Source organism: Dendrobates tinctorius, unplaced genomic scaffold, assembly GCF_039654945.1.
Source record: "Dendrobates tinctorius isolate UK_male_01 unplaced genomic scaffold, ASM3965494v1 ptg000021l, whole genome shotgun sequence".
In the NCBI taxonomy this organism is placed as follows: domain Eukaryota; kingdom Metazoa; phylum Chordata; class Amphibia; order Anura; family Dendrobatidae; genus Dendrobates; species Dendrobates tinctorius.
Window position 1 is genome coordinate 37,997,628 of NW_027361689.1, and position 14,131 is coordinate 38,011,758.

The window sequence follows — 14,131 nt, forward strand, 5'->3', positions numbered from 1 at the left end:
TGTTCCTGTGTCTACCGTGCGCAGTGTCGTCAAGAAGTTTAAAGCCCATGGCACTGTGGCTAACCTCCCTAGATGTGGACGGAAAAGAAAAATTGACAAGAGATTTCAACGCAAGATTGTACGGATGTTGGATAAAGAACCTCGACTAACATCCAAACAAGTTCAAGCTGCCCTGCAGTCCGAGGGTACAACAGTGTCAACCTGTACTATCCGTCGGCGTCTGAATGAAAAGGGACTGTATGGTAGGAGACCCAGGAAGACCCCACTTCTTACCCCGAGACATAAAAAAGCCAGGCTGGAGTTTGCCAAAACTTACCTGAAAAACCCTGAAATGTTTTGGAAGAATGTTCTCTGGTCAGATGAGACAAAAGTAGAGCTTTTTGGGCAAAGGCATCAACATAGAGTTTACAGGCGAAAAAAAGTGGCATTCAAAGAAAAGAACACGGTCCCTACAGTCAAACATGGCGGAGGTTCCCTGATGTTTTGGGGTTGCTTTGCTGCCTCTGGCACTGGACTGCTTGACCGTGTGCATGGCATTATGAAGTCAGAAGACTACCAACAAATTCTGCAGCATAATGTAGGGCCCAGTGTGAGAAAGCTGGGTCTCCCTCAGAGGTCATGGGTCTTCCAGCAGGACAATGACCAAAAACACACTTCAAAAAGCACTAGAAAATGGTTTGAGAGAAAGCACTGGAGACTTCTAAGGTGGCCAGCAATGAGTCCAGACCTGAATCCCATAGAACACCTGTGTAGAGATCTAAAAATGGCAGTTTGGAGAAGGCACCCTTCAAATATCAGGGACCTGGAGCAGTTTGCCAAAGAAGAATGGTCTAAAATTCCAGCAGAGCATCGTAAGAAACTCATTGATGGTTACCGGAAGCGGTTGGTCGCAGTTATTTTGGCTAAAGGTTGTGCAACCAAGTATTAGGCTAAGGGTGCCAATACTTTTGTCTGGCCCATTTTTTGTGTTTTGTGTGAAATGATCAATGCTTTGCTTTTTGCTTCATTCTCTTTTGTGGTTTTTCATTTAAGACAAATTAAATGAAGATAATAATACCAAAGAATTTGTGTTTGCAATCATTTTCAGGAAGAAACTGAGTATTATCTGACAGAATTGCAGGGGTGTCAATACTTTTGGCCACAACTGTACCTGTTTGTGGATACCCAATAAATTTTACCCTATTGAACCAAAGTATTTTACCGTTGTGTTAAACATATTTAAACTTATAAATAAATGACAGACAGCTTTTTTAACCAACAAATTGTGTTTTTACTTTCTGAATATTAATAATGTCTTTTTTGATAAAGATTTTTATTAATCAAAACTATGTTTTGCATTTTTAATGCAAAAAAATTATAAATTTACATAGTGTTGGGTGGAGATAATGTTGGCGGGGCTGCCAGTTTGGGACACTTCGACATTGGGAGTGTGGATAGAGGACTGGGATGGTGGTGGGGAAGGATCAGTAGGTAAAAGAGGTGAAGGGGTTGAAAATGAATAAGAACGGGTGTACATGTGGGAGGCAGAAGAGGTGGTGGAGAGAAGGGTTGGGCAGGGACTGGAGGCGCAGAAGATGTTGTTGGGAACTGGGAATGATGTTGATAGGTGGCAGGTTGATGGTACGGGGCAGTTTGCTGGTACTGGGGATGTTGCTGGTACTGGGAGGTTGCTGGTATTGAATAGGAGGGGGAGGAGGGACAGTGGCTGGAGGGAGGGCAGGCGTGGTTGGAGGAGATTGGGAGGTAACCTGCGCTAGAGCAGCGTGGCACGAATACATTACATGCATCTGCTGGTCAGGAGATAGTGTATCTATGCGCTCGACTACAGACCGGAAAAAAATGTGGTTTGGAGTTCTACTTGTATCTGAATGCATGCTTTGCAGAAGTGTTTTGACCTCCAGAATGCTGGTGTTGAGCATATTAAATCCTGCGGCAATTTGCTCAGACAACACTTTAAGACAGTTTTGGAAAGATGCATTCAGATGCAAGAACTTGGGCGCATAGCTCTTTTCCTGACCCCTATGCCACTGCCGCCCAGTACCCACAGGTGTACTAGAGGTGGCAGCGGCAAAAGGGTGGGGTAAAGGGAAAGCTATATCCTCACCAGCAGATTCATGCAATGGAATCGACCACGATACTCCAGCGCTAGTGGATGGGACAGAGGGATCAGATGTGAGGGAAGGCTGGGAATTTGCAGATGGGCCAGGGCAGTCGAAGTGTCCCTAGGTGGCGGACTCCTGAGGGATTGCCCCAGAAGGGTCCAACTGTGGAGGCTCCCGAGTGCTGCTCACGGTGCTGTGGAATAAAGAGAAAAAACTACAATTAATACATTGATATTGCACGGCCCTGGTTAAAACACAAAAATTTGTTAGACGTTAACATTTTTTAATGGGGTGTGTAATATTTACCTTCTGGTTACCATTGTTGCCTAGAGGAACGACAGGGCGTGCGCATACTTGTACTTGCTCCTGCGTCCTCCAGATCCACACGGGTCTCGCATTTCTTTGTTGAACTCCTTCTTGAAGCGATCCCTGATAGGGGAGAGAATTGTGAACCGGTGGCAGTCTGAAAAGAGAAAGCACAAATTGGTTAGTATACAACATCAGAGTTTCCCAAACCCCAGTCCTCAAGTCCCCCACGGGTCATGTTTACAGGATTTCTATAGTGTTGCACTGGTGAGAGAATCACTGATGCCTTGATGATACTTCCACCATCTGCGCAATGCAAAGGAAATCCTGAAAACATGACCCGTGGGGGCCACGAGGACTGAAGTTTGTGAAACACTGCTTTACATCCAGCAACATAACTGACCTGTGTATACTTACGCGTTTGAATCTTGGCTCGAGCATCAAGGTACTCCCAGTGGTACACAAGTTGTGCACAGATTTCCTCCCAGAGCTTACGGGTCACTATTAGATCGGCATGGCGGCGGTCCCCCATGTTCCACAGCGGCTCCCTTTCTCGGATCAGATCGATGAGGAGGTCAATGTCCAGCCCCCCCTCCTCACCGTCTGAGTCAGAAGCACGCTGTGAAGCCTGTTAAAGAAAAAAAAAAGAAAAAAACATTAGACGCAAAACAAGCCAAAAAAATTAAATAAAACAAAAACATTATAAGAAAAATACAAAAGAAAAAAAAAAATGTTTACAAACAAAAATGTTTTTAAAAGAAAAAAAATAGAAAAAAAAGGAGAAGACAAAACAAAACTAAAAAGGTACTTACACGATGGAGACCGCCGTGTTGCTCATGCCGACTACCCTGTGAAGCGCTTCGAGGACCTCTTGAACGAGCACCCGATTCAGAAGGCTATAATAAATAAAAAAATAAAATAAATAAAATTTGTGATTGGATGTAGGCATATGTGCTGTGTGCAGTGTGATATCTGCAATGATCTCTTGTTATGTGTTGTCTGCAGTGTGATGTCTCTACTAAATTGTTTTCAATGTGTTGTGTGTACTGTGATGTTGTATTTCTGCGATGGATGGCCGACTTCCATTGTTGAAAAAAGCCGGCGTTTCTGGCTTTTTCGCCGGAGACAAAAAACGTTACTGTTGCCGTTGTTTCCAGACGCCGGAATGCAAAGTTTAGCCGGATCCGGCAAGAAACGGACGAAATGCAAGGCCATGCGGCGCGATCCGGTGCTAATACAAGTCAATGGTAAAAAAAACGGATCCGGCGTTACATTTCACCAGTTCCGGTTTTTTATAAAATAGCCGGATCGCGCCTGACGGCAAAAACCTGATGTGTGAAAGTAGCCTTCACAGAACACTGTTTGGATACACTGATGACTGATTCAGCTCAGCCAACTTTCCTCATGTAAGCCAGGCCAGCTTTATAAGGCTATGATACCATCCATGTACACATACTCTGGAAAGAGGGCTTAATCTTTAGGCTATGTGCACATGTTGCGGATTTTTAGCGGTTTTGCCACTTTTTTTGCCGCGAAAAGGCAGTGTAAACGCTAAAAATGTGCAACCCATTGAATTCAATAGCATTCCGTACATGCTGTGCTAATGCTGCATATGTTTCCGCAGCGGAATTGCATTGCGGAAAAATATGCAGCATGGTTATTCTTTTTGCGGAATCGCGGTGATTACGCACACATAGGAATCCATTGTTTCGCTTACTTTCCGCATGTCGCTATGCCCACGCATGCGCAAAGTAAGCGGAAAATGTGCGGATGGTACCCAGGGTCTGGAGAAGAGGAGACTCTCCTCCAGGTCCTGTGTACCATATCCCTGTTAAAAAAAGAATTAAAAAAAAAAATTATGATATTCTCACCTTCCGGCGTCCCCTGCAGCCTTCCCGCCTTTCAGCCACGCACCCGGCAACTTCCGGTCACAGTGATGCATTGCGACAATGACCTGTGATGACGTAGAGGTCTCGTGTGATGCTGCGTCATCTGGGGTCATTGTCGCAAGGCATCACTGGGAACGGGACTTAACGGGAGCATAGCTGAAGCCTGGGGACGCAGCGAGGGATGCCGGAAGGTGAGAATATCACAATTTTTTTTAATTATTATTTTTAACATTATATCTTTTCCTACTGATGCTGCATAGGCAGCCTCAATAGTAAAAAGTTGGTCACACTTGTCAAACACTATGTTTGATGAGTGTGACCAACCTGCCAGTTTTCCAAGCGATGCTACAGATAGTTTGGAAAACGCTAGCATTCTGCAAGCTAATTATGCTTGCAAAACGCTATTTTTTTGCGGGAATTCCACATGTGGAATTCCCGCGGCAGGGAATTGTGGAATTGCCGCGGAAAAGTCAGCGAAAAATCCGCACATGTGCATATAGCCTCAGTGTTAGGCTAGGGCTACATGGTGACTTTGGCCATAACACAAGTCACATGGCCAAAGGTAGCTACATCAACGTACTGTGACCGTGATAAGCAGGCTGTAAAGTTGTGACCTGTTGGATTTTTAGCCGCTTGTCGCTCCACCTTGTGGGTTACAATGGAACCACATTTTCCTGCATTACGGTGCAACGCAGCACCGGCATGGAGAAATTATTGACTGTGTTGAAGCCAAAGCCATCTGTGGCCCTAGTCTTAAAAGTTTGGAAAGTGTATTACTAGAGTTGAGGAAAAAAAAAAAAAGAACTGTAGGACCCTTGTCCAGGTAACACAATTAGGCCTTATTCAGACATCCATGAGAAAAATATATGTTCTGTGTTTCTTAAGGATAGAACATGTACCCATTATAGTATATGGGATTGTTCACATCCGTGTTTTTTTTGCAGACAGTGTATACCCAAAATGATCACAAAGATACGTCAATTTTTCATCCTAGCCACAAATCAAAATTACCAATGCAAGTCTATGATGAGGTCCTTCCAGCCCAGCTAATCCAAAGAAGAGACGGGAGATATGAAGATACAAAGACCACCTCCCATACAGCGGTCACAGATTACCGACCTGAACAATGGGCTGGAGTCTTGCAAACTTATCCTCCCATTTCTAAACATAAAAGAGAGAGGCTCTGAAATGTATTTTTTTCATATATAAAAATCTCTGATGAAATTCAGATCCAAAACTGACGAACTACTGAAGTAAGAATGAAGCCTTAGCCCATGGTTGCCAGACCAGAGACTCATGGACTTCTCCCTCTCTGTTATCATTCTCTACTATCTGATTAGTAGACCCTATGACCCTAATATGCCAGAAGGTAGAAGAAGGCTCACAGGGTTCTGGTCTGTTGGTCCAGGACCACCGACAGTGGCCTGACCAGAGTCCTGTATATTTTTTTGTTCAACTTTAATTCTTATTTATTTATTTTACGCATTTATATAGGGCCATTAATTACACAGCACTTTACAGACATTATTGGCACTGTTCCTGATGGGGCTCACAATCTAGAATCCCTAGAATCAGCATGTCTTTGGAATGCGGGAGAAAACCGGAGAACACCCACGTAAAGACGGGGAGAACACACAAACTCATTGCAGCTGTTGTCCTTGGGGGGGGGGATTTGAACCCAGGACCCCAGCGCTGCAAGGCTGAAGTGCTAAGCACTGAGCCACTGTGCTAGGTGTTAACGTATTAAATATGTTTATCACATATCCACAGGATAAGTGATAGTACTGTATATGATTGAGAAAAATTCCGACTTATGTGACCCCCCAGAGATCCTAAAAATGGGTAGCCAAAGGTAATTTGTGTGCATGCTCCATTTCCATTAATTTCTATAAGACTGATGGCGTGGCTATCTTTGTAACTCTCTTAGAAAGGCCAGAGTCATACTACCGTATAATATGGATGAGTGCTAGGCGATTAAAAAAAAAAAAAAAAAAAATCTCATAGCACTTGTCTCAATGTTAATCTATGGGGCAGCTCCCATCATCCGTTTTTTTCTTGCACGTTTTATACATGCGAGAGAAATCGCAGCATGCTGCGATGTTCGCGTATCTCGGCTGAGAATCGCCAATGCAAGTCTATGGGAGCAAGAAAACTATGGATTACACATGGACCAGACGTGTGACTTGTGAGAAATACGCACCAGTGTCCTTTAACAAAAGCCGGCAATCATTTTGCGATACAGTAAAATTACACTGACATGTTTAATAAATATAGATATATACACACACACACACACATTATATATATATATACACACACACACATATATATTATATTATATATATATTTATATTTCCTAGAGTTCTACATAGCAGAATAGCCACTAAATCAATTGCCGGCTTCTGTAAAATCATTACAAAACCCGACATGAAATGACACATGGTTTATATACAGTAAACCATTTCATTTCATTTAGTTTTTTATGTGTCTTTGACTAATAATTAGATTAGGTTGTGTGTAAAAGTTTGGACATGTAGGTGTTAAATTAACGGGTAAATTAGTTGAAAAAAATTGCCTGGGCTCACGCGGTAATTTCTCCACCAAAGAGGAAAGCCAGTGAATGAGCGCACATATTAATAGCCTAGAGAGGGACCATTGTTTTTGGGCCCTCCCGGCTAAAAAAAAATATGCCCCCCCAGCCACCCCAGAAAAGACGCATCTTTAAGATGCGCCTTTTCTGGCACTTAGCCACTTTATTCCCATTGCCTTTAGCGGTGGCTCATGGGTTAATAATAATGGGTTAATGTTACCTTGCTATTGAAAGGTGAAATTAAGCCGGGTTAATAAAGGAGAGGTGTCAATAAGACACCTATTCATTATTAATCCTATAGTAGTAAAGGGTTAAAAAAGACACATTAATTAAAAATTCTTTTAATTAAATAATCACACAAAGTTTTTGACCAAATTTATTATTCTGCTAATCCAACAGAATCCCTTGTTGTCCTGTAAAAAAAACAACATCTATACCGCTCCGCAGTTCAGTAAGGTCCCCCGCTGCAATCCATCACAATGGGTTAACTGGTTTACAACTAATGCTACCAGCCCCGCTGTAAACCACTGCAGAATGAATGAAATCCTGTCTGCGCAGGCGCCCCTGCTGACCGGAGATGAACTAATAAGCATGGGAAAGTTTCTGAACTTTTTCCCATGCTCCTGCGTTCACCTCAGGTCAGCCGGGGACTCCGCGCAGCCTCACTGACTACCGCTGATGTCACTGAAGCTGCCGGAGTCCCAGGCTGACTGGAGGTGAACTGACAGTGGTTTACAGTGGGGCCGGTAGCATTAGCAGAGAGGTATGGAATTGTTGTTTTTTTATTTTTTTATTCTTTTTACAAGACAACATGGGATTCTGTTGGATTAGTAGAAAAATAACATATTTTTTTAGCCGGGGGGGGACAATGGTCCCTCTCTAGGCTATTAATATCTGCCCTCACTCACTAGCCTTTCCTCTCTGGTGGTGAAAATACCGCGGGCGCCCACAAAGTCTTTTTCAACAAATTTACCCGTTAATTTAACACCTACTTGTCCAAAATTTCACACACATACCCTAATGTAATTATTCGTCAAAGACATAAAAAACTAAATGATATGAAATGGTTTACTGTATGTAAACCATGTGTCATTTCATGTAATGATTTTACAGAAGCCAGCAATTGATTTAGCGGCTATTATGCCATGTAGAACTCTATGAAATATAAATATATATTGTAGGGATTTGCTCTGGTAGGCAATGGCAGGGCTGCAGTAATGAGGCAACACACAGGGTTAGAATCCAACTTCAGAGGTTTAATGTCATTTTAAAACAGCAGGTTAACAGAAAGTAATGAAAAAACACAAATATACTCCAGCTTGGAAAACCACTGGTCCCAGACTCACCCTTGCATGGGACGGGCTTAACTAAGCAGCTGCCAGGTCAGCGGCGTCCGCCAGGTGCCATTCCCCGGGTTGTTTGGAGTCTTGCTGCTATAGCTCTGCAGCACGGGCACTCCAGCAAACAAATTCAGGCTCACTTCAGCCAAGTTCCTGTATCTTCCACACATTCACCATGTGCCAAATACCAACCTCCATTACATAGCCCATAATCCCTCCCACAGGCGAGGTAGACATCACATGGGCTGATCACGTGACCATGACATCATCGCAGGTCCTTGTCTGTAGGGAAAATCCCGGCCAAACTTTAACCTGCTGGGAGAAATGTATCTCCCATCCAGCAAAACACCCTTTGCTGTAACACAATATATATATATATATACATATATATGTGTGTGTGTGTCAATGACATGTGTATGTATATACTGTATATATACAGTGGGGAAAAAAAGTATTTAGTCAGTCAGCACTAGTGCAAGTTCCACCACTTAAAAAGATGAGAGGCGTCTGTAATTTACATCATAGGTAGACCTCAACTATGGGAGACAAACTGAGAAAAAAAAATCCAGAAAATCACATTGTCTGTTTTTTTTTCATTTTATTTGCATATTATGGTGGAAAATAAGTATTTGGTCAGAAACAAGCAATCAAGATTTCTGGCTCTCACAGACCTGTAACTTCTTCTTTAAGAGTCTCCTCTTTCCTCCACTCATTACCTGTAGTAATGGCACCTGTTTAAACTTGTTATCAGTATAAAAAGACACCTGTGCACACCCTCAAACAGTCTGACTCCAAACTCCACTATGGTGAAGACCAAAGAGCTGTCAAAGGACACCAGAAACAAAATTGTAGCCCTGCACCAGGCTGGGAAGACTGAATCTGCAATAGCCAACCAGCTTGGAGTGAAGAAATCAACTGTGGGAGCAATAATTAGAAAATGGAAGACATACAAGACCACTGATAATCTCCCTCGATCTGGTGCTCCACGCAAAATCCCACCCCGTGGGGTCAGAATGATCACAAGAACTGTGAGCAAAAATCCCAGAACCACGCGGGGGGACCTAGTGAATGAACTGCAGAGAGCTGGGACCAATGTAACAAGGCCTACCATAAGTAACACACTACGCCACCATGGATTCAGATCCTGCAGTGCCAGACGTGTCCCACTGCTTAAGCCTGTACATGTCCGGGCCCGTCTGAAGTTTGCTAGAGAGCATTTGGATGATCCAGAGGAGTTTTGGGAGAATGTCCTATGGTCTGATGAAACCAAACTGGAACTGTTTGGTAGAAACACAACTTGTCGTGTTTGGAGGAAAAAGTATACTGAGTTGCATCCATCAAACACCATACCTACTGTAAAGCATGGTGGTGGAAACATCATGCTTTGGGGCTGTTTCTCTGCAAAGGGGCCAGGACGACTGATCCGGGTACATGAAAGAATGAATGGGGCCATGTATTGTGAGATTTTGAGTGCAAACCTCCTTCCATCAGCAAGGGCATTGAAGATGAAACGTGGCTGGGTCTTTCAACATGACAATGATCCAAAGCACACCGCCAGGGCAACGAAGGAGTGGCTTCGTAAGAAGCATTTCAAGGTCCTGGAGTGGCCTAGCCAGTCTCCAGATCTCAACCCTATAGAAAACCTTTGGAGGGAGTTGAAAGTCCGTGTTGCCAAGCGAAAAGCCAAAAACATCACTGCTCTAGAGGAGATCTGCATGGAGGAATGGGCCAACATACCAACAACAGTGTGTGGCAACCTTGTGAAGACTTATAGAAAACGTTTGACCTCTGTCATTGCCAACAAAGGATATATCACAAAGTATTGAGATGAAATTTTGTTTCTGACCAAATACTTATTTTCCACCATAATATGCAAATAAAATGAAAAAAAACCAGACAATGTGATTTTCTGGATTTTTTTTTCTCAGTTTGTCTCCCATAGTTGAGGTCTACCTATGATGTAAATTACAGACGCCTCTCATCTTTTTAAGTGGTGGAACTTGCACTATTGCTGACTAAATACTTTTTTTCCCCACTGTATGTATTCTATGTGTCTGTATCTATTCTTTCGTTTGTGTTTGACCCTGTCATTGGGATCCATTATATATGTCCATTTTGCAAGTCGGCGAGGGAATCTCGCCATACAGATGTCACACGGATGCTTAGATGCGAGAAAATCGCATCACCATCACCGCATTTAAAACAGATTACATACGGATCAACATACGGAAAACAGATGTTCGATTATCGCATTACAAAATCGGACCAATTTTTTACACATTGCGTCTGACTCCAGCCAAAAGAACAGAGCAGCAGTTGAGCATGTCAACCGCCACTCCATTCCCAAAGGAGACAATGGGGCCCCTAATTGGGACTGTTGGAGGTCTCAGCAATTGAATCCAGAGTTTGCACATTTTGGTCCAGTTAATACAGTTACATTTTACAGCCCGTAATTCCTGTCCTGATCTGAACCTACGGCCTAATATGCATAACTGGCTAGAAGGTTGGGTCTGGGGGACCATGGTCCATATACAGACTGCAAAATATGTCAATGTGACCTTGGCCTTCCTCTAGGACATCACTTCTGCACACACTCCCTTCTATGACATCACTGCTCCACATATCCCCCATATGTGACATCACTGCTCTGTACACATCCCCCATCTGTGACATCACTGTTCCGCACATATCCCCCATCTGTGACATCACTGCTCCACATATCCCCCATCTGTGGCATCACTGCTCTTTACACATCCCCCATATGTGACATCACTGCTCCGCACACAGCAGCCATCTGTGACATCACTGCTCCGTACACATCCCCCATTTGTGACATCACTGCTCCGCACACATCCCCCATGACATCACTGCTCCACATATAACCATCCGTGACATTACTGCTTCGCACACATCCCCCATCTGTGATATCACTGCTCAGCACACATCCTCCATCTGTGACATCATTGCTCCCCACACATCCCCCATCTGTGACATCACTGCTCAGCACACATCCTCGTCTGTGACATCACTGCTCAGCACACATCCCCATCTGTGAAATCACTGCTCTGCACACATCCCCCATCTGTTACACCACTGCTCCGTACACATCCCCCATGTGACATCACTGCTCCGCATACATCCCCGTGACATCCATGCGCCGCACACAGCACCCATCTGTGACATCACTGCTCTGTAGACATCTCCCATATGTGACATCACTGCTCTGCACACAGCACCCATCTGTGAAATCACTGCTCCGAACACATCCCCCATCTGTGACATCACCGCTCCGCACATATCCCCATATGTGACGTCACCACTCCGCACACATCCCCCATCTGTGTCATCACCGCTCCGCACACATCCCCCATCTGTGTCATCACCGCTCCGCATACATCCCCATCTGTCATCACAGCTCCGCACACATCCCCATCTGTGACATCACCGCTCCGCACACATCCCCATCTGTCATCACAGCTCCGCACACATCCCCATCTGTGACATCACCGCTCCGCACACATCCCCATCTGTGTCATCACCGCTCCGCACACATCCCCATCTCTGACATCACTGTTCCGCACACATCCCCATCTGTGACATCACTGCTCCACACACATTCATCTCCTGTGACATCACCGCTCCGCACACATCCCCATCTGTGACATCACTGCTCCGCACACATCCCCCATCTGTAACATCACTGCTCCGCACACATCCCCATCTGTGTCATCACTGCTCCACACACATCCCCATCTCTGACATCACTGCTCCGCACACATCCCCATCTGTGACATCACTGCTCCGCACACATCCCCCATCTGTAACATCACTGCTCCGCACACTTCCCCATCTGTGTCATCACCGCTCCACACACATCCATCTGTGACATCACCGCTCCGCACACATCCCCATCTGTGACATCAACGCTCCGCACACGGCCATCTGTGACATCACCGCTCCGCACACATCCCCCATCTGTGTCATCACCGCTCCTCACATATCCCCCATCTGTGACATCACTGCTCTGCACACATCCCCATCTGTGACATCACTGCTCCGCACACATCCCCTATCTCTGACATCACTGCTCCGCACACATCCCCATCTGTGACATCACTGCTCCGCACACATTCCCATCTGTGACATCACTGCTCTGCACACATCCTCCATCTCTGACATCACTGCTCCGCACACATCCCCATCTGTGACATCACTGCTCCGCACACATCCCCATCTGTGACATCACTTCTCTGCACACATCCACCTCCTGTGACATCACCGCTCCGCACACATCCCCCATCTCTGACATCACCGCTCCGCACACATCCATCTGTGACATCACTGCTCCGCACACATCCCCATCTGTGATATCACTGCTCCGCACACATCCCCATCTGTGCCATCACTGCTCCGCACACATCCCCCATCTCTGACATCACTGCTCCGCACACATCCCCATCTGTGCCATCACCACTCCGCACACATCCCCCATCTCTGACATCACCGCTCCGCACACATCCCCCATCTGTGTCATCACTGCTCCGCACACATCCCCCATCTGTGTCATCACCGCTCCGCACACATCCCCCCATCTGTGTCATCACTGCTCCGCACACATCCCCCATCTGTGTCATCACCGCTCCGCACACATCCCCCCATCTGTGTCACCGCTCTGCACACATCCCTATCTGTCATCACTGCTCCGCACACACATCCCCCATCTCTGACATCACCGCTCCGCACACACATCCCCCATCTCTGACATCACCGCTCCGCACACATCTCCCATCTGTGACATCTCCGCTCTGCACACATCCCCATCTGTGACATCACTTCTCCGCACACATCCCCATCTGTGACATCACCCCTCCGCACACATCCCCATCTCTGACATCACCGCTCCGCACACATACCCCATCTGTGTCATCACCGCTCCTCACATCCCCATCTGTGACATCACCGCTCCGCACACATACCCATCTGTGACATCACCGCTCCGCACACATCCCCATCTGTGACATCACCGCTCCGCACACATCCCCATCTGTGACATCACCGCTCCGCACACATCCCCATCTGTGTCATCACCGCTCCGTGCACACATCCCCTATCTGTGACGTCACTTCTCCGCACACATCCCCATCTGTGACGTCACTGCTCCGCACACATCCCCATCTGTGACCATCCCGATCTGTGACATCACCGCTCCGCACACATCCCATCTGTGACATCACCGCTCCGCACACATCCCCATCGGTGACATCACCGCTCCGCACACATCCCCATCTGTGACATCACCGCTCCGCACACATCCCCGTCTGTGTCATCACCGCTGCGCACACATCCCCTATCTGTGACATCACTGCTCCGCACACATCCCCCATCTGTGACATCACTGCTCTGCACACATCCCCATCTGTGTCATCACTGCTGCGCACACATCCCCATCTGTGTCATCACCGCTGCGCACACATCCCCTGTGACATCACTGCTCCGCACACATCCCCCATCTGTGACATCACTGCTCCGCACACATCCCCCATCTGTAACATCACTGCTCCGCACACATCCCCATCTGTGTCATCACTGCTCCGCACACATCCCCATCTGTGACATCACCGCTCCGCACACATCCCCATCTCTGCTCCGCACACATCCCCATCTGTGACATCACTGCTCCGCACACATCCCCATCTGTGACATCACCGCTCCGCACACATCCCCATCTCTGCTCCGCACTCATCCCCCATCTGTAACATCACCGCTCCGCACACATCCCCATCTGTGTCATCACCGCTCCGCGCACACATCCCCTATCTGTGACGTCACTTCTCCGCACACATCCCCATCTGTGACGTCACTGCTCCGCACACATCCCCATCTGTGACCATCCCCATCTGTGAC

At 46.2% G+C, this 14,131-nt stretch overlaps 1 long non-coding RNA gene across 1 annotated transcript; it reads right to left on the bottom strand.

Annotated features, from left to right (window-relative positions):
* Window positions 1–1,293: 1,293 nt before the first annotated feature.
* LOC141083738 (uncharacterized) lies at window positions 1,294–3,267 on the bottom strand. The gene is made up of 3 exons (XR_012230814.1): window positions 2,826–3,267; window positions 2,409–2,565; window positions 1,294–2,295 (listed from the first exon to the last, which is right to left on the bottom strand). It is a non-coding gene; the product is annotated as an uncharacterized lncRNA (long non-coding RNA).
* Window positions 3,268–14,131: the final 10,864 nt, after the last annotated feature.